This window comes from Larus michahellis, chromosome 23 (assembly GCF_964199755.1).
Source record: "Larus michahellis chromosome 23, bLarMic1.1, whole genome shotgun sequence".
Taxonomy (NCBI): Eukaryota; Metazoa; Chordata; class Aves; order Charadriiformes; family Laridae; genus Larus; species Larus michahellis.
Window position 1 is genome coordinate 2,765,037 of NC_133918.1, and position 18,287 is coordinate 2,783,323.

General features: G+C 50.5%; 1 long non-coding RNA gene across 1 annotated transcript; it reads right to left on the bottom strand.

The window, feature by feature from the left end:
• Positions 1 to 33: 33 nt before the first annotated feature.
• LOC141734286 (uncharacterized) lies at positions 34 to 17,987 on the bottom strand. The gene is made up of 7 exons (XR_012584489.1): positions 17,847 to 17,987; positions 14,737 to 14,824; positions 9,294 to 9,449; positions 9,053 to 9,156; positions 8,259 to 8,357; positions 1,527 to 1,654; positions 34 to 776 (listed from the first exon to the last, which is right to left on the bottom strand). It is a non-coding gene; the product is annotated as an uncharacterized LOC141734286 (long non-coding RNA).
• Between the last annotated feature and the right edge of the window lie 300 nt (positions 17,988 to 18,287).

An 18,287-nucleotide genomic window follows, 5' to 3' on the forward strand; every position in this document is an offset into this window, starting at 1 on the left:
ATAGATAATTGGATTAAGAGCGAGCCAGCATCTGCTCAAGGTTATTTATTGCTTTTAAGAGGCGAGCTTTATTTGGAATGATTTTTGTCTTATCTTATTTTTGGTGCCTGTGTTGGGTCTGAGTTATGGAAACGTTCTGGATACACCAGCACCCCCTCTGCGTGGTGTCAAATGTTTGCCAGGCAAAGGCAAGCCCCTTGTGAGCCCTGGGGAGGCTTTGGCAGTCAGCTCTACCGCTGACGCGAGCATCCTCCCGCGCTTCCTGAGCTGGACCACCGAGCTGTTTGCCAGCGTCCCAGTTTATCGCCCTCCCCAGGGAAGGTGGCGTGGGACGAGGTGCCCCATGGGGGACGCTGGCCACCTGCCACGCCGCCCTTGCTATGCCACCGGGGGTTTGCAGGAGGAATTCCTCTTGCTCCACACACCCATCCTACTCATGTTACAGATGTATTTGGTGTGCTCCAAAGGTTCTGCCACTGCTTTGCGGGCTCGTCTGGGGGCTGGTTTTGTACAGAATAATAATTAAAAAATAAAATCAAAGCTGGATTGAGTGCAAATGACAGGAGCTGTCAGCCAGGGCAGAGGGCTGTGCACAGCCCGGCATTTGTCCCCAGCTCCTGCTCTCATGTCCTCTGCAGCGAAGCCTCCCCGTCTCATCTCAGCTGCTCTCTCACAGCTCACATTCAGCTTCTGATGGCCCGGCTTCAATGGGGTGACCCACAGATCTGATTTTGCTGTGCTTTTGTTTTCTGGGGGAAGTTCATGAGGTTCTTGACCTGTTAAAAAAAATAAAATACAAAAAAAAAAAAATAAAGAGAGAAAATTAAGGTGTCACCTTGCTGCCAGGCTCCTTCAGCTGTACCTGCACACGTGGGTCCCAGTTGCCACACATGGGTGCTCTCTCCAGGGATGAGGTGGCACCCAGATGGTTGTTTTGAACCATCACTCATCCACAAGCTGTGTCAGACCAGGTTTGCCCCTGCTTTCACACGGCCAAGGCGACAGCAAAGGTTGAACTCTGAGCCAGGGAGGTCTCTGGTGTCCCCGGTGATGCTCTGCCATGGTCCCTGCAGCTGAGGACTCACCCCAGCTCTGTTCCCGGCAGCCCCAGCACAACAGGTCCCCATTTTCACAGGCAGCATTGGTCACACGGATGTTTATCCATCCCAGCCACCCTGCAGTTTCTGGAGAAATGAGCGCTCCTGGCAGCCAGGGGAGACTGGCCCTGGGAGAGGAGAGCCCAGGCTGGATCCGGGCACCGGACACCTCGACCAGCAGTGGAAACACATGCATGTAATTTCCCAGTGCACAGAAACACCCTTTGAGGCCATCCTCTTCACAGAGGCATTTTCCCTTACTTCATCAATCTAAATATTGAGGATTTTTAGTTTTTTCCCCCCACAATTCAGCTGCAAGCCCTTTTCCACGACGTTGCCACAGCACTGCTGGGAATGAGCTGGGCCAGGAGGCTCCCCCCGCCCTTCCCCAGGAGGCCGGGCCAATTTTTTTTACTCTCTCTTACTCACCGCGACTCTGCCAAGAAGGTGCTCAGTATTTTACAAGCCCCACAAGAGTCCGTCTGCCCGGAGGTATGATTCAGGACAGCTTCTTGCACAGGCTGGCATAAACCCAAACTTTTCTGATTTAAGCCTATCTGTTTGGAATGGGATTAAGCAGAAATAAGCAGCTGTTTTGCAGAATAACAATGAGAGCGCAGGATCTGTGCTCTTGCTTGGCTCAGCGAGAGCTTCCCGGGGAGACGGGTCCTAAATCACAGCGAGGAGAGCCCATCCCGCCGGGAAATCCTTCCCCGGCACCGGGGACATTGAGGCAGCCATGGGAGGGAGGGCATTGCTGTGCGTTTGTTTGGGTTGGTTTGGTTCCCCTCCTTGCTCCAAGTGGATTTTAGCAGAAGTATTTTACAACACTTTAAAAAAAAAAAGCAAGCCAACAGCCACCACTAAAGCATGTTTTTCATCCTGGGAAGGAGCATCCCCTCTCCCTGGGAGAAGGGGTGGGAGAGAGGAGCTGGTTTAAGTCAGGGCTCTCCGGGATGCTATGGGAAAGACTTCCTGCTCCGAGCTGGGTTCTCCCTTCGGAAAGGACTGCGCAGTGCTACCCGAGCTCAAAGAAATCCCTGGGTGAGGAGGGGGTGACGTTGCCACCCAGATTTAAAGCAGTTTTGATGCAGTTACGGCACCTGGTTTTGCAGGGATTAAAGCAAACAAAGAGCAACTCAGTGCTGGGTGGGTGTTCAGGCACCAACAACATCAGGGCAAGTTGGGCTCCTCCGTGTCAGCTGAACAAGGGTAACGGCTGCGGCTTTTCGGAGCTCAGAGTGGGGTTATCTAAACCCCATCACCCAAAGGGGCCAAGGACCTGCATGGCGTTAAATTTAGCAATGTGGTCTTAAACCGCGAGGGCTTGCCTGAGCATCTCCATCGGAGGAGCATCTTCAAAGGTGGTTCCTGCAGCTCCAGGAGCTGAATTTATGTTGCCTGCTGAGAGCTGGGGTGCTTTTTGCTTGGGCTATTCCTGAATAAAACAACAGCAGAGCAGCACGAAACTACAAAGAACAGAAATTGTCACTGCAAAAGCTGGAAAATGCCACTTACTTCCCACTGAGCATGAATGGGCGCAAAGACCTGAGCGACGGAAAAGCAGCATCTTTCTTTAAATAGCTGACTATAATCGTCACTGCCTCGGTCTGCTCTGTATCGCTACTGGGAAAAGCTCATGCCAACGCCAGACCATCGCCTGTACGTACATCTGTGGTATTTGAAGGCTGCAGCGAGGCAGAGCTGAAAGAATAAAAACCCTTTGGAAGGGAAAATATATTTTCAGATTGTCAGCTGCACTCGCTCAAAATCAGTTATAACCTCCCTCCACATGTGGTGGCATTTTAATGAATTCCCCCTTCCTCCCGGGACCAGGCTCTAACCTAATTCACACCAGCGAAGGGTGTTTCTAACGCTGCTCCCCGGGCGCTCCTGCCTGACGTCAGGGACACCATCCCAGGCCCGGTTCTGCACAGCCTCTGCTGCCGTTTGCGCTCCCAAAAATGGGGCCAAGATGCTTCTCCTGCTGGCATCCACCGCTGCTGGGTGTGGGCTACGCAGGCTCAGGCCCTCGAGGAGTCTCAAGTTTTACTGGGGTATAAAAATGTGGGTAACTTGGAGCAGAAAGACAGCACACAATGTCTCTCCTTTTCTACTTCTTTTCCCTGCCTTGAAAATGTCAAAGAGTGAAGAGTTACACACCGCCCTGTCTTCACAACGTGCTGCTCACAGGACTGTCACTCGGGGTTTTTCTCTTCCAGTTTGGGGGATATAACTATTTTGCAAAATGCGCCACCAGCCCATGGCCAAGGATGCTGGTTTACCTCTTAAAAATGTCTTCTGGTCCAATAGCCACGTCTCCAGTGAGCTTAAAACAGCATCGTGAGCTTAAAACAGCATCATGAGCTCTGCAGGCTGCAGGAACCTCCCTGAATCACTTCAGCAACCAAAAGCACTCACGTCCTCCCCAAAAAAACCGAAGGACCCTCTGCCATATCCCTCTCACCCTGAATTCATCAGCCGGCTTCTCCAGTAACACACTCACTCACATGTCATCAGGAAGGAATTTGTGCTCTGTTTGATAATCGGAGATGAATCGGTGCAGCAGCGAAATCCTCAGACCACAAAGCGTTTCAGCAGGTCTTTTAAGCCTCCTGCTCTCGTGTGTAGGCTGTCCAAGGACCCGCTCATTCCAGGGCATCCCCGACCCCACTCATAAATCAAAGCATTCCAGTCCTGGTTTCCTCTACGCGTCCATGAACACTCACAGAGGTTTCTTCTTTAGCAAACTTAATCTGGGCAATTGTTCAAAAATGTTAAAATTACCTGCTCCTTTTATGATATAACGACAGCCTGTGGAGGCATAATTTAGCCCAGACCTGAAGACGTCTGTTTTAAGGTTAAAAAGTCCTCCCAGCTAAACTTTATCCAACAGCAGCAATGAAAAAATCGACTTGTCCCGTGTTCATTTGGGTTCCTCTCGTCAATGAAGCCACGCAGGATCACAGCCCGGACCATCCATCTTTGCTTTATCCACTGCAAGGTTTAATTGGTTTCACGGCACCAGATCCCAACAAGGATTTAAAATGATCTGGTTGCTAACCTAACTTCATTCCTATTGCCATCACCTGCTCTTGCCCTCATGGAGACCATCCATCTCGAGTCTTGCATGGCAGGAGGCCCTCCTTGGCTGTTCTCAAGGTCATGGTTCAGCCAAGGGTTGGACAACAGTTTAATTCCACCAAAACCCATCTGTCTCTGCCACTGGCCATGCATCACCACAAGGTCCTTTAAAACCTTAAGTGAAAAGGTCTCGGGGAGGCCAGATCAATGGTTAAAACACATTAGTTAAGCAAATGTTACTGAGAGACAGTTTCTATTGATACCCACCTACCACAGAGCCCAGGAGCCCCATCCCCATGCGGATCCTGCTGCCCTGAAATGCAAACCCTGCTTCACCCCTCAAAGCACTCAAAATCCACATTCAGGGCTGTAAATCTTGGCTGGGACTCCCTGGGGAGCCCCTCGAGCCCCCCTGGCAGCAAAGACTCCAAGGGGAGCAGGAACCAGCCCCACTTGCTGGGGCACACTGAGTACTCCGGGGGCTGATGTGGGCTTTTGGCTTGTTTAACCTGCACTTCTCTGCTCAAGTGGCTCTTGGCAGCCCCCGGGAAGCAACGTCCTTGTGTGCCATCAATGCACAGTGACGTTTGCCATTTCACGGCTCCTTCCCATCATGGTATTTACAGGGAAGTCCGGTGCTCTTCCACTGGGCTGTCGCAGGGAGAGGGTCTGAACCAGGATGCTGCTCTGAAACAAATGCAGGGGGAATAACTCTTTCCTATAGGGATAAAAAGGAAAAACCTGTTAATCCAGCCTGTAGGGGATAGAGACGGGTATTCCTGTGCTGTCGGGGCAGCTGATGGGTTTTACATTAATGATCCCTTTCTCAGGCTGGCCCCAGCATAGTGTGGGGTCTGTGCCGATCCCGGTGCCCGCTTGGTCAGAGACCCGGAGCCAAGTGAACCATAGGGAGCAAATGACATTTTCCCAGTCATGTCATAACATCCCCTCCCAAAATCTCATCCAGGGAGCACATCCTTCTCCAGGCTCATGGTGCCGGTGAGCAGCAAAGGAGGCTCCCAGAGACACAGGGAGCCATAAGCCCCTGCAGTGCCTGGTGTCCTGCGTGGCAGGGGCAGAAGGGAATGGCTCGCTCACCATCTGAGGGGGGTCCTACAGAAAACCCCCCAATCCCCCGAGATGTGGGATCCTGGAGCCCTGACTTCTGCCAGCAGCCTGCCCTGCGCAAAATGCCTCAGATCGGCATCCAGCACAGCAGGAAAGCCCTCCAGGAGGAGATTTCACGCCGTCCTACTGTTTTGGATTAGACCCCAGCTGCCTCCTGAGCTGTTTAAATTTACGGGTCTGAGAAGTGAACTTTCCACCCAAGGCAGGGGCTCGCCTAGACGAGGGGCTGAGCAGAGAGCAGAGTTCAACGCCTCTCCAAAAACAGCCAAGGGCCCATCACAGATCTGATTCCAGCCAGCGCCAATCAGAAAATGACCTTCTAGTTATCATCTGCCCTTCGTTTTACTCTCCTTTGCATCCTGGATGCGAAGAAACACATTGGAAATGCACATTGCCCATGGAAAAATGCCTTGCCGTGGTAAGCAATCCCGAACCAACATCCATGCACCAGCCCCCAGGAACCGAGGTGGAACCCTTTGCAATTAGCTCCGCCAGGGTTTCATTTAAGTTTTTGCTGCCTCCCAGCAGGGAAATCCATCAGAAGTCCGTGTTACAGCAAGAAAACCTCGCAGGCTGGCATGGGAACCTGAGGGTCCTGCACAAAAACCAGCCATAGCACAGGGGTTTTTCAGCATTTAAATGTTTTCTGCTAGTGAAATGGGAATGAACAAGCACCTTTTCTCCCTATTAATTTTGTTAAGGTTAGGGTTGCTTTCTTTTCCCTTACGGACACTGCCTGCTGGAGATGAAGAGCTGCTGGTGGCACCTCTCTGTAGCACGTGCCCATGGGTCTGGCACCCTCCGGCTCTCAGTAGGGAGCCAGGGAGACCCAGGGACAGGGACATCCTCAGGCGTTGATGCCACTTTCGTACCAAACCAACCCATGAAGTGGGAACAACCTTTCCATCCAAATCACATCCACCTCTTTAACCAGTTTCTCCATTTCTCCCGATTTCCCCAATGACCTAAGTCAGAGACGTAACCTCTACCTGCAAATCCAGCAGCATTTAACCCCACCTGGAGGGCCAATATCTACAGAAAGACAGGCGTGCACCATCCCTGGGCTCAGCCGGTGGCTGAGGAACAAGGGCAGCACCCTGGGGAAGGCAGATTCACATCCAGCGCCAAGACCCAAAAAGCCCCAGCATCCGTCCCGCACCAGCACCGCCACCATGGGCTCCCATTGCAACATCTTCTGCCCAGCAGAACCTCTCCACAGGTTTTTGACAGTAACATGGATTTCTAGCACAGCCCAATTGTCTGAAGGGAAAATTCCCAGGGAAAGGAGGACGTAAAGAGGCAAGAATGTAGCCAGCTCCAAAACAGGATTAGACGTTTCTGTGGATGTCAAGAATGGCTAGAGTTAGTACAATTAATGATAACCATCTTGGCCAAGATGGAAACCAAGTGCTGCAGGACTCCCAGAAATACCCATCTGCTGGAGACCAAGACAAGAGCATCTCTCCCATCTCCGCACATGACGTGTCTCCTCTGCTGTCCCTTTCGGGAAGGTCCTGGTGGGGCTCTGGCTCTGCCCTGGCCAAGAAGCTGCAGAGAGCAGAGCAGGGAAGGGGCTGGCTGGGCAGCGGGAGATGGGACGGGATAAGGGAATATCCACATTGTGTGCCTTTCCCTTTGGATTTGCAGCCTGGGCAACTCAAAAGTTGAAAGCAAAGAGGCAAATGTGCCTCCACACCCATGTAACTTATTCTAGCAGCCTCGGTAGAAATCCCATGATTTCTAGCACAATCTCACAACTATTCCGTCATTGCTCGCTCCCCACTTGTGGTGCTTTAGCAGGGAAAGGGGAGCAGCATCCCCACCACCCCACAGCTGCCACGCAGTCACCAACCTCGCCGGCTCCGGCCCTGAGGGAGTGCAGCCAGAACCGCAGTGCTTCGCAGGCATCTCCCCAAATTGCTCCCATGTGGGTGCCACGGCTCCAGCAGCCACCCGGAACCCTAAGTGCTTCCAGGCTGGAGAAGCCCCGGCTGCTGCTTGGCGTCACTCACACCGGGGAATGGGAGCCAGCGTCTCCCTGCTGCCTGTGCAAGCACACCACAGCTGTCCCAGAGGGAGCATTACAGCCTTCAGTTACTCAATTAAAAACGTGTTTGAGGGGATTTGATTATTCAGTTTGACAGAGGGAAGAAAACCCTCCGGGTCCTGGCAGCAGTGAGGATTTACGAGCTGCGGCTTTGCTTCAGGTCGCTCTGCCTCATCAAGATAGGTAGCAAAGGAGAAAAAAAAAAAAAAAAAAAAAAAAGACAAAACCGGGGAGCGATGGTGTCTGCATTCCTGCTGCTTGAATCAGATCTCTTTCCTGGCAGCTCCAGTCCCCCCTGCCTCCAGGGACACAGGGAAGGTGCGGGATGCTCTGGAGCAGGTCGTCCCTGCCATCCTGCACCAAGGACTGCCCGTGACATCCCAGAGAGCCGCATCCTAAACCAGCTCCACTCTCCCACTCCTCTTCCTCAGGCAGGAGGTGACTGGGGGTGTAAATGCTTCCTCATCACTTGCAAACACCTCCTAGGAATGCGGTGAACGCTTTCTCCCCATCTTGCTGAAGGGCAGAATCTGCCTTCTTTCCGATCCAGGGTAAACACAGGCCTGCATTAACCCTGCTGTGGGGCGGGGGTGCCTGGTCCTTGGGCACCCCTCAGCTCCCTCCCCTTCATCTCCCTGTAAAAGTATCACCCTCAGGCTGGGAAATGGGGGAAGACAAATCTCACAGCCGTCTGCCTTACTGCAGCATGTGAACAGCGTCCAGGAATCCTCCAGACAAGATGATTACTAACGAGATTTGGGAATCACATATATTTATTGCCACAGCAGTGAATGGGGAGACATGTGGCCACCAAACCCCAGTGTGGGCTCAGAGGAAGCCGGCCCCGGGGCTGAGCATCTCCCTTAGGGCACCAGGAGCATCCTCCTGCTCCCCTTCCTTACCTGCTTTGGCCACGGTCAAGGACAAGATGCCAAGTTGACTGTGCTCCCACCTTTTCCTCACTTGCCTTCGTGCATAGCACCAAAGTGTCTGGTGTTTCTCTTTAAGGCAATATTAAAACAAAAGGAGTAAAAGTTATAAGTTATTTCAAAGGTCTTTGCTTCAAAAACTTTCAAACCAAATTTACGCACCAAAGCCATAAATGTTCCTTTTATTGCACACACAAAATAACCCTCTGCAATATGATTCCTCTAAATTTATGGTTCTTCCAGAGCTATTAATTCAGCCCAGGTCTTTTCTTCTTTTTTTTTTTTTTTTTTTCCCCCGCACCTTAAGTCGAATAATTCATAAATACTTCACACTGGAGTGTACTTTATGAGCGTTATTATGATCACTTGAATGTGGAAATGCCTGTGAAGTTACTACAATAGTTTTAATACACCACAGACTCCCCAGCAGTATGGATAGCGAAGTATAAAGCAACTTCATCACACATGGGAGGGAAGAGCTCTCTTGAGAGGCTGTTTATTTGGCCAAATAACATGGACCCTGCAACCCATATATGTCTCTGAATTGAGTCAATGACAATGTCTGGGGTGAGTTTTAGTTTGCCGCACTCCAGCTCAGGCAGGTTATGTGCATCGCTGGCCAGAGTGAGACATGACTTAGGTTCACAGGCCTCCCTACAATTTTCGGACCCAAACCAATAAAAAAATTTAAAAAAATTAAAAATAAAATAGTCAGGGGTGCATCAGCAGGGCAATTATAAACGCATTTAGAAGAGCAGGTAACTTACTTGGAGCCCCCAGGCATGCGGGAAGGCACGGATGAGCCAAATTGCCCTCGTCGGAAAGCAGACACTTTTTTCTGTTATCCTTGCACACATCACAGGATGGCACGCTGCTGAAAGACAGAAATGAAGAATCACAAGGCGGTACCCCCCGCAAAGATACAGCTGAAAACCACTGGTTTCTTTAATGGAAAGAAGCAAACCACTACATTGATTACAGTACACCTACGTGGAAATAGGAACTCACCAAAGTTAAACATCTTTTCCAGGGTTGCTGAGCCATACGAGGCCTTTCCTCAGGGTATCTCAAGGAAGAGGTTTTGCACATGCTTCCGGATTCTGCATTTCTCCTCCTCATTCTCCCATGTAAAATGGATCGCTGGGGGCAACCACGGCCCAGAAACTGTAAAGCCAAAAATCAGCGGGAGCATGTTTGAATTCCCCGAGAGGTGCTGTAGGATGACAACCCCTCCAGCACCCAAACCAGCTGCCCCGTGACCTTCCCCAAGACCACCCAGAAAGAGCTGCAAAAAGAGCCCACAAGTCCTGCCTTCCTCTGAACCACCACCGCTCCTCAGGAAATCAGTCTTTTTGTCTTGTAAAGAACTCCTACAGTAATTGCCTTCATATCTCAAAGGTGTCTTACAGCTACAGAGGTGCAAATATTTATCCATACTTGGAATTGCAGAGTGAAGCCTAACTAAGTGTTCCCAGACACTTCAGCAATTGTTGTTTTAAGACCTGAACCATAGACACCTGGCTGGAATTAATCAGCAGATGTGAACACGGAGGCAGAGCAAAGCCCTTATTAACCCTTCACACATCAATGTCAAGGTCATGGGGAGTTTCACTGGGGCTGCCTGTACCTAGATGTCAGCTGTCAACAGCTTGGGAATCCCAGAGCGAGAAATGTCCTCTACTGATCAGGGCATGAACCAGTAGCAAAATCTATCACGCTCCTGTCACCACTTGAAGACTCGCTGCGTTGAGGCGCTCACTCATAAATAGCAGCAATAATAAATGTTTACTACTAGATAATAAAACACAAGAGCAAATCACCTCCTGGATGGGCTCTGTCTAAAATCAATAGGAGTTTAAGCATCTCTCTAAGGGAAAGCGTTCACTTTGCACCAGGTAGTTTCAGGTAGTTCACATCATCAACAGCTCCCCATCAAGATCAGAAATCCAGGCCCTTCAGAAGTGATCAAGCACAGACCCGGGAAAGACCTGTAGCCTCTCTCATTCCAGCTCCTCTCCAGCACGCTGGCTGATCCCTCTGCTATGGCAGGCAATCAAGCCACATTGTCCCAAGCTCAAGCCTCCAAAAAATACACAGCATCAATGACTTCTCCAAAGCCACTGTTTGAGAAGGGTCAGGGCAAGGCGATGCCCCCCAGCACCCCAGCCAGGGTGAATTCCCTGGAACCCTCTATCCAAATGTCTTCACTGTCATCAGTTCCTTGCCATGAAGGGACAAAAGTCAACGAAGCTAAGGACAAACAATGGCACAATGTTCCTTCTCCCCTACACGGGAGAACAAATAGGCCCACAATAAAATGCAACCTGAAATTAGAAGGCAGCTCCTCAATGACTGCGGCATTGGGTACCAGGACAAGCACAGCTAAACCGGGCTTAATACAAAGCTAGAGCAGAGTGAGGTCCCAAAGTAGGACCCACAAACTGTAACTGAAGACGCCTCCTTCATGGTGGAACGGGCTGTGCTTTTATGTCCAGCTAAACCTCCCAGCAAGACCCCTGAGACGAGCCACTGTGGAATTTATCTTAACCCTAACCCATACAAACCCCAGGTGGGGATGTGGTTAGCATTGATGAACTACAGCAAGATGAAAAGAAAGACAACCTCTACCCCGTTCTGCTGGCCCTTGTCATCGTGAGACGTCTGGTGATGGAGAGCTCGCCTGCTTTGAAGTGGAGACGGATCCAAGAGCCAGGCAGGTGCAAAGCCTTCCTCAGCAGACAACATGCCACAGAGCTCACCCTGGAAATCCATCATTTGCAGCTCTTTTGGGGTGGGGGATATTTCTAAGCAGATTATAAACCTCTGCATGAATCACGCCAGTCAATCCATTTGAATCATCTTCCATCCTCCCCAAAAGACATGAGGGAGAATATCTGTTTTCTCTGCCGTTGACCCATGACATCCCTCTGCCACTAAGCAATTCTGATCGTGGGACTTAATGCAGAACAAAAAAAACCAACCCAAACTCACATTTTAAAGCAGAGGAGAAAAACCTTCCTGGATCTGTCACTATAGATATTAGCCCATCGCCAGCTGCAGAAAGCTGCGTTCTTGACTGATGTTGGTTTTCGCAGCCCATTTGCTTGTTTGCTTCAATTTCCCCTCCTTGACAACTCCAGGAACTGGCAAACTTTAGAGACTGGCTTTTTTAGGCCTGCTGGCAGACTGGGAGCTGCTTCATACAGCGGAAGAGAATGGGGCAGAATGAGCCTGGAAGGAGGATGCAGAAGAGCAAGGGCTCTGTAGGGAGAGGGAAGGTCAGAGTTTGAGTGCAAGGGAAGATTCGGAGAGAAATTAATGAGAATAAGGGGCTGAGTTGAGAAGAGAAAGTGGGTGGGATGAAGGAAGGGTCAGTCTCAGCCATCCATCTCCCTTTTGCCCCCTGCACCCGAGCAGGATCAGACCTTTCTTCTCTTCTCTTCTCATTCAGTGCCGAGATGGAAACAGCTTGGGCTTCCAGTTCATCTACAGAGCAGGTCTAAAAAACAGCCTCGCTGGTTCACAGCTCAGCCAGCAACAGAGTCCAGCATCAGCTCCCTGGAGAGGCAGCTGGTGCCAAAGCAGCAGAAATTGACCCCGTAAAGAAGAGTCAAGGGACAAGGTCCTCACACACACCAGGTCAGGCCAAGGACTCAGTTTGCCTCATAGCTTCTCTTTAACAGTGACCATAAGAGGATGCCCAGAGAAACGTAAGAACAAGACAAACTTATATGATATTCCTCCAAGTCCTCTCCCAGTATCCAGCTCAGAGGAACTCTTGATCCAGATGTACTTAGTAACCCCTCAGCAATTTCTCCTACAGTCTCTTATTAAACCCATATAAACTGTCAGCATCCACAGGCTCCTCTGACAACCAGGTGACAGGGCAAGATCCAGCGCTGTCTGGTGACATTGCTGCCTCCAGGTCTGGAGGACTCCCCTGCATGTCGGTGAGCTCAAACAGCTTCGCAACCTCTCTTCCTCAGACCACGCAACCTTTGAGCAGCTGCCCAGGGCATCAAACGATGCTTCCCTCTCCAGCCAGGAGCTGGGAAATGAACAAAGACCACGAGAGACGGACTCATCCTAGAGGAGCTAAAAAAACAACAAGGAAACTTTGAAAATCTGTATCCTGCTGCACTTGAACAAAGAAAGTCCCACTCAGCCAAGCAGGTATGAACGCAGCCAAGGACCAGCATGATTTTCACCATGGCTACCTCGACACTAAACAATCCACTCTTCGAGCCAGAGCCAGCCCCAGTTCAGCCAAAAAAAATAATAAAAAAAAGCAGGTTGCTGGACAGGACTGTTTACGCCTTTCTGCGCGTTTTTGTACCCAGGGAAGGCAAGCAGGCAATCAGCAGAGGGAGGACTTGCTGCTGATCACCAGGCAGGAGGGTGCGGGTGAAATTTTCCTGTTCATGAGATGTAAACAAGCCTTGTGGAGCAGGTCAGGCCATGCGATGCCCTATTATCACGAGCCATTTCATTTGGCATAAACACCAGCCCCCAGGTCAGGGCTATAATCTCTCCCAGATGCTTTTGTCCATGGGCATGATCTAAGGCTTCAAACCTAAAGTGGGGGATAAAATAATCCCCACCCACTGCCTTCCTTCTCTAGCATCTCTTTTCTACGCCAAAACATATTTCCCTGGTGCAGGAGGTTGGAGAATGGTTCCTACAGGAGGTTGGAGAATGGTTCCTACAGGAGGTTGGAGAATGGTTCCTACAGGAGGTGGCCGTGTCTCTCCTCCACACACCATCATGGCATCGCAGCAAATGCAGAGCTGCTGTACAGCGCTGCGGGCAATGAGACTTCACCCTGGTGCAGAGCCTGGGAAGGGAAGGCTGGGCCAGGGTCTGCTGCCCTGAAGAGCATTTTGGGAGGGAGCCACAAGCCCTCAGCCTGTCAGGGAGTTTAACCCGACCTGTCAGTCAAGGTCTCCCCTTCCCAGGCTCCATCCCATCACAAACAAACTTGTCTCACAAAGCCCAGTCCAACGTGACAAGTGTTTATACGGAACTAATGAGCGTCTACATCCCCAAGGACGCCTTGGATCGCTCAGGTGCCGAGGTCCAGGCACACGTGCTGTTTCCCCTGCCACGTGCAGCCTTGCAAGGATCTGCATCCCTAATTCTGCCCTGCTGCAGGGAGCAGCACAGCGTGCTTTGGCCTGTGCTTCTTCACACGGGGAACCTGCACGTGCCAGGAACCGCAGGTCCCTCTCCGGAGGGAACAGCTGTCCCAACAGAGAGGCTCTTGGCTCCTGCGCGAGAACCATGAACCATCCTCCCAGTTGGCTCTCTGCAGGACTGCCCACCAGACCAGTGAGCAAGCACAGGATACTTGCCTTCATGGTTTAGCCATGCAAACCATCTCCTGAGAAAGCCCTGAGGAGAAGGACTTGGGGTGTTGCTGGATGACAAGCTCAAAATGAGCTGGCAATGTGCGCTGGCAGCCCAGAAAGCCCCCGCAGCCTGGGCTGCATCCCCAGCAGCGTGGGCAGCAGGGCGAGGGGGGGATTCTGCCCCTCTGCTCCACTCGGGGGAGACCCCCCTGCAGTGCTGCCTCCAGTGCTGGGGCACCAACAGCAGAAGGACACGGAGCTGTTGGAACGGGGCCAGAGGAGGCCATGGAGATGCTCCAAGGGCTGGCGCCCCTCTGCTGTGAGGACAGGCTGAGAGAGTGCAGGAGGCAGCAGGTAGGAAGAGAGACAGAGGCTCCCACTGCTGCAGACCCTGCACCAAACAACACACTCTGGTCCACCACAGGTTCCATCCCTTTGGACCAAATCCTCAGCAGTACCTCGTCCCCCCACACCTGAAAGCCCTCAGGCAAAGGGCCTGATGCTACAGGGATGGGCAGAGAACCTCGGGGCAGCAGGAGGTGCATAACTGCACACCGACTTGTTTCACACCCGTGCCCAAACAGGGGTTCGCTGGTAATGACTTTCAGCAATGCCACCCCGGACCGGGAACTCCAGCAGTTGTCCTATAAAAACCTCAACCGGAGAAGATAAACCTCCCAAGATGAACTGGAAGACACTGCGAGGAGAGGGTGTAGGGGTTTCCACATTGTTTATCCCATCGTCTCCAGCTATGCCAAGACCAAGTTGAGCTCAATAGCATCAATCAGAGGGTACGGCCATGCTCATAGAATCGTTTAGGTTGGAAAGGATCTTAAAGATCACCAAGTCCAACCATAAACCTAACACTGCCAAGTCCACCACTAAACCATGGCCCTAAGGGCCATGTCCACACGTCTTTTAAATACCTCCAGGGACGGTGACTCCACCACTCCCCTGGGCAGCCTGTTCCATGTTGAGCTTAAGCTGCCCAACACACATCCAAGCCCCCCCCAACACTCAAGCAAAGGAGAATTCGGATCTACAACAACCGCTGTCATTCGACAGGAAAGAGTCCAATCCCATCCCACATTTCAAAGACCTACCAGATCCCAACGTTGTCCCTCCTTCCGCAGCTCTTCTTCTTTTATTCCTAGAGGTGAAGCCTACACCTGTGCAAACAGCTGGTCTGTCCTTTAAAGATCAAATTAAAAAATTAGGAAGAGGAAGATTTTTTTCTCTTTAGATCAACACAGAATAAAACCTTCCTATTTGTCACAGCAAAATATTTTTTTTTCCTTAAGCAGAGACAATGAAAACATTTTGTTCTCCCCAAAATAAAACCTTTCTCTGTGTTCAAACGCATGTTTGAAGGCACTTGCAGTCCCCAGTTTTTTTAATTAAAGGCAGGCAAATTTCAAATGGGGAATGTCACAGTGCAATAATAAGTTAAAGCGTTTAATTTCATGCATATCTTGAACAAAGCCTGCAGTTTTTCATCCCCAAAATACTCTTTCTTTTTTTTTTTTCACTTAAAACTTTGGTTCAAGTTGTAAATAATTTCAAAGGAACCAAAATAACTTTTATTTACCCTGCAAACAAATGTTTCATCTTAATTTCAGGCAGGCTAGCTTAACGTGATTGGAGCCAGACTCTGCTCAGTGGTGCCCGGTAAATGGACGAGGCAAGGGCCAGGAGTTGAAATACAGGACATGTCCTTTAAACAGAAGAGAATTTTTTATATTTTTTTTTACTGTAAGGGCTGTCAAATGCTGGAGCAGGTTGTGCAGAGCAGTTGTAGGGTCTGCATCCTTGGAGATAATCAAAACCTGACTGGACGCAACCCTGAGCAACCCCCTCTGGCTGCTCCTGCTTTGAGCAGGAGGTGGATCAGATGATCTCCAGAGGTGCCCTCCGGCCTCAACCATCCTCATTATGTGCCATTTTATCAGGAACTTGAAAAGGAAGCATCCAGGCCCTGTGTTCTCCTCCTTGGGGATGCACAGGGACACACCAGCCCCCTTAAACCACCGCGAGCTGCAGCATCACCAGCCCTGCCGAGCTGGAGAGTCGCACACAACTTCGTGGTATTTTCAGGCTCCAGTTCCTGGGATTTTGCAATTGAGTGTTTAAAATAAAATGCACATTTGTTACCCTCATAAATGAAAACCTGTAACCTCAGCCTGACCTGTAAGGGGGAAAAACAGAAGGCAGATATGTAAAATAGAAACCTGCAGGCATTTAAAAGGAGCCATCCTCTGAGCAGCCAGTCTGAACAAGCTGGATTTCTGCAGACCGTGCACCTCCTGCTTGGATCCTCTGGTGTCCAGTAAGGTGTAAACCCTGAAAAGCTTCTCCCAGAGTTGGGTATTCAAAAAGTCCTGGGACTACGTGGAACCTCTGGAGTTTAGTAAGAGATTTAGCTCGTGCTGGAGCGTTGCACTCATAGGGCACCCATTCCTTTCCTGGCCACCTTGTAAGGCCTCGGTAGCCCCACAAGCTCGAGCCCACTGTCACCTTGCACTGAAACTGGCCACCATCCGCACCCAGCATTTGCTGGGCACCACCAGCTGCATCACCGCAACAGGCTTCATAGAAATTACTTTGGAAAAATTTGGGAAATACCCAAGTTTCTCAAAAAAGGGGTGGAAAGAAGAATAAACAGTCTATGGATATTTCTTATTTGGGCCTTTGGAGAGTGTTGGGATCTGTCGTCTTCTCCATCTAAAGACCTCTGATGGGGTCAGGAACCAGCAGTGTGAATGGAGAGAGTATGGAAATCTCAGGCCCCATTCATCCCCTGGACCTCCCTCTCTGGGACGCTCTGCCAGATGCAAACCTTTTAATGTCCTGGCCATTAAGAAATGCATTTAAAATGCCTTAAATTTCAACAAGACTCCTAGAAACCATACAGACGTGCATGGAAACCTTGCGAACGTGCATGCACATGAACAAGCCGCAGCCCTGCGGTGTGCACACTGTGGTGAGCTCTCAGCTCCAGCAGCCTGGCCCGCGCAGCGTTTGGGGAGGGTTAGAGTTCAGCTGCCAGTGAAGTCACAGCTCCTCAGTTTGCCCAGCGAGCATCTCTCATCCCTTTCCCTTGCAATATTGGCTTTCGAAAAAAAACATCTCAGCCCGTCTTTAAAGAGCCATCAGACTTAGGCTGGGGCTAAATTTTGCTTTTCCCTTGGAAAAAGACACGGGGACACTGTCACTTCTCAGCCCCAGCCATCTCCTGGTGCAAAGGGACCTCTACAGCCCGTTTCTTGCATCTCCCGTGGCAGCCAGAAGCGATTATTTCCCGCAGGCTGAGGGGGGATCCACTGCCCTCCCGTGGCAGACCCCAAAACAGGTTCCTGGCTTTGACTTCCACCAGTGTACCAGAAACAGCTGGATTTGCCGTAATAATAACATCAGCACTTTTGAACAAGCCAATAATTTCTATCATACAGGTAGGAAAGTAATCTAGAGCCTCTGGGTTGCTGGTGACCTGCAGGATTGCAGAAAGTCCCCATCAGTACCAGCTCTCACTGCCTAAAGATGAGCATCATGTTTAGGGAAATAAAAGGGAGATGCTCACAAGACAGTCAGCGTCTTTCCAAAAGTCACATACCGACCTTGTGTCGCCCTCATCTGAGTATTTGGCTCACAGATTGAAAAAAACATGCTATCAAGTAACATAAAAACATGTTGTTCCAGGTGAGAGGAGCACGTGGAGATAGGAGACGGACTGGGACAGGGTAAAAACAGCTGCTTGGGAAAACACCCAGCACCAGGAAGGACCTGATCCTGCACAACCCATTCCCCTGCCTTGCTATTGCCTCCTCCAAATCGGCAGGACTCTGCAGGAGCTGGGCTTAGCACTGGAGAACTGGAGGAACTGCAGTGCTGGAAAATCAGCTTCGTGCCGTGCTCACTCTATACACCCCAGCATACCTAAAGAAAATGGAGTCCAAACAAAACTGGTTGGCCTGGCGAGCAGAGATGGGCTAACTCAGCCCATCAGTATGTGCTCAATGAAATATCCCCGTGACCAGACTGATGGGGTTTGGAAAAAGTGCACTTGCTCCAAGTCCAGGGACTGCAGCCAGTAGATGGCGTTCACATGCTGTCGTATGCATACGTATGCTGTCATGGGCCATGGGGCTTAAACTGCCTTAGAAGACATGGAAGAGCATTTTTCATATAAAAATGAAGGTAACAGGCAAATACTCACCTTAGCCAGAAATGACCCTGCAGACTTTGAGAATTAACTTTAGAGCCATCAAGTGTTAACAGACTTCCTGGCATCTCTTTCTGTCCCCCATGGATCTTCTGTCTGCTTCTACTATAGAAATACAGAACATATATAAGGAAATAGAATCATAGAATCATTTAGGTTGGAAAAGACCCTTGGGATCATCGAGCCCAACCATCAGCTCCACTCTACAAAGTTCTCCCTTACACCATATCCCTCAACACCACATCTAAACGAGTCTTAAACACATTCAGGGATGGTGACCCCACCATCTCCCTGGGCAGCCTATTCCAGTGTTTGACCACTCTTTCTGTGAAAAATGAATACAATGCATCCCTAAAGCATCCATAAGTATCTTGTGTATCCTGGACCGCAGGGATGCCCAAAACGTGAGATGTGAGTGAGGGATACCCCACCATC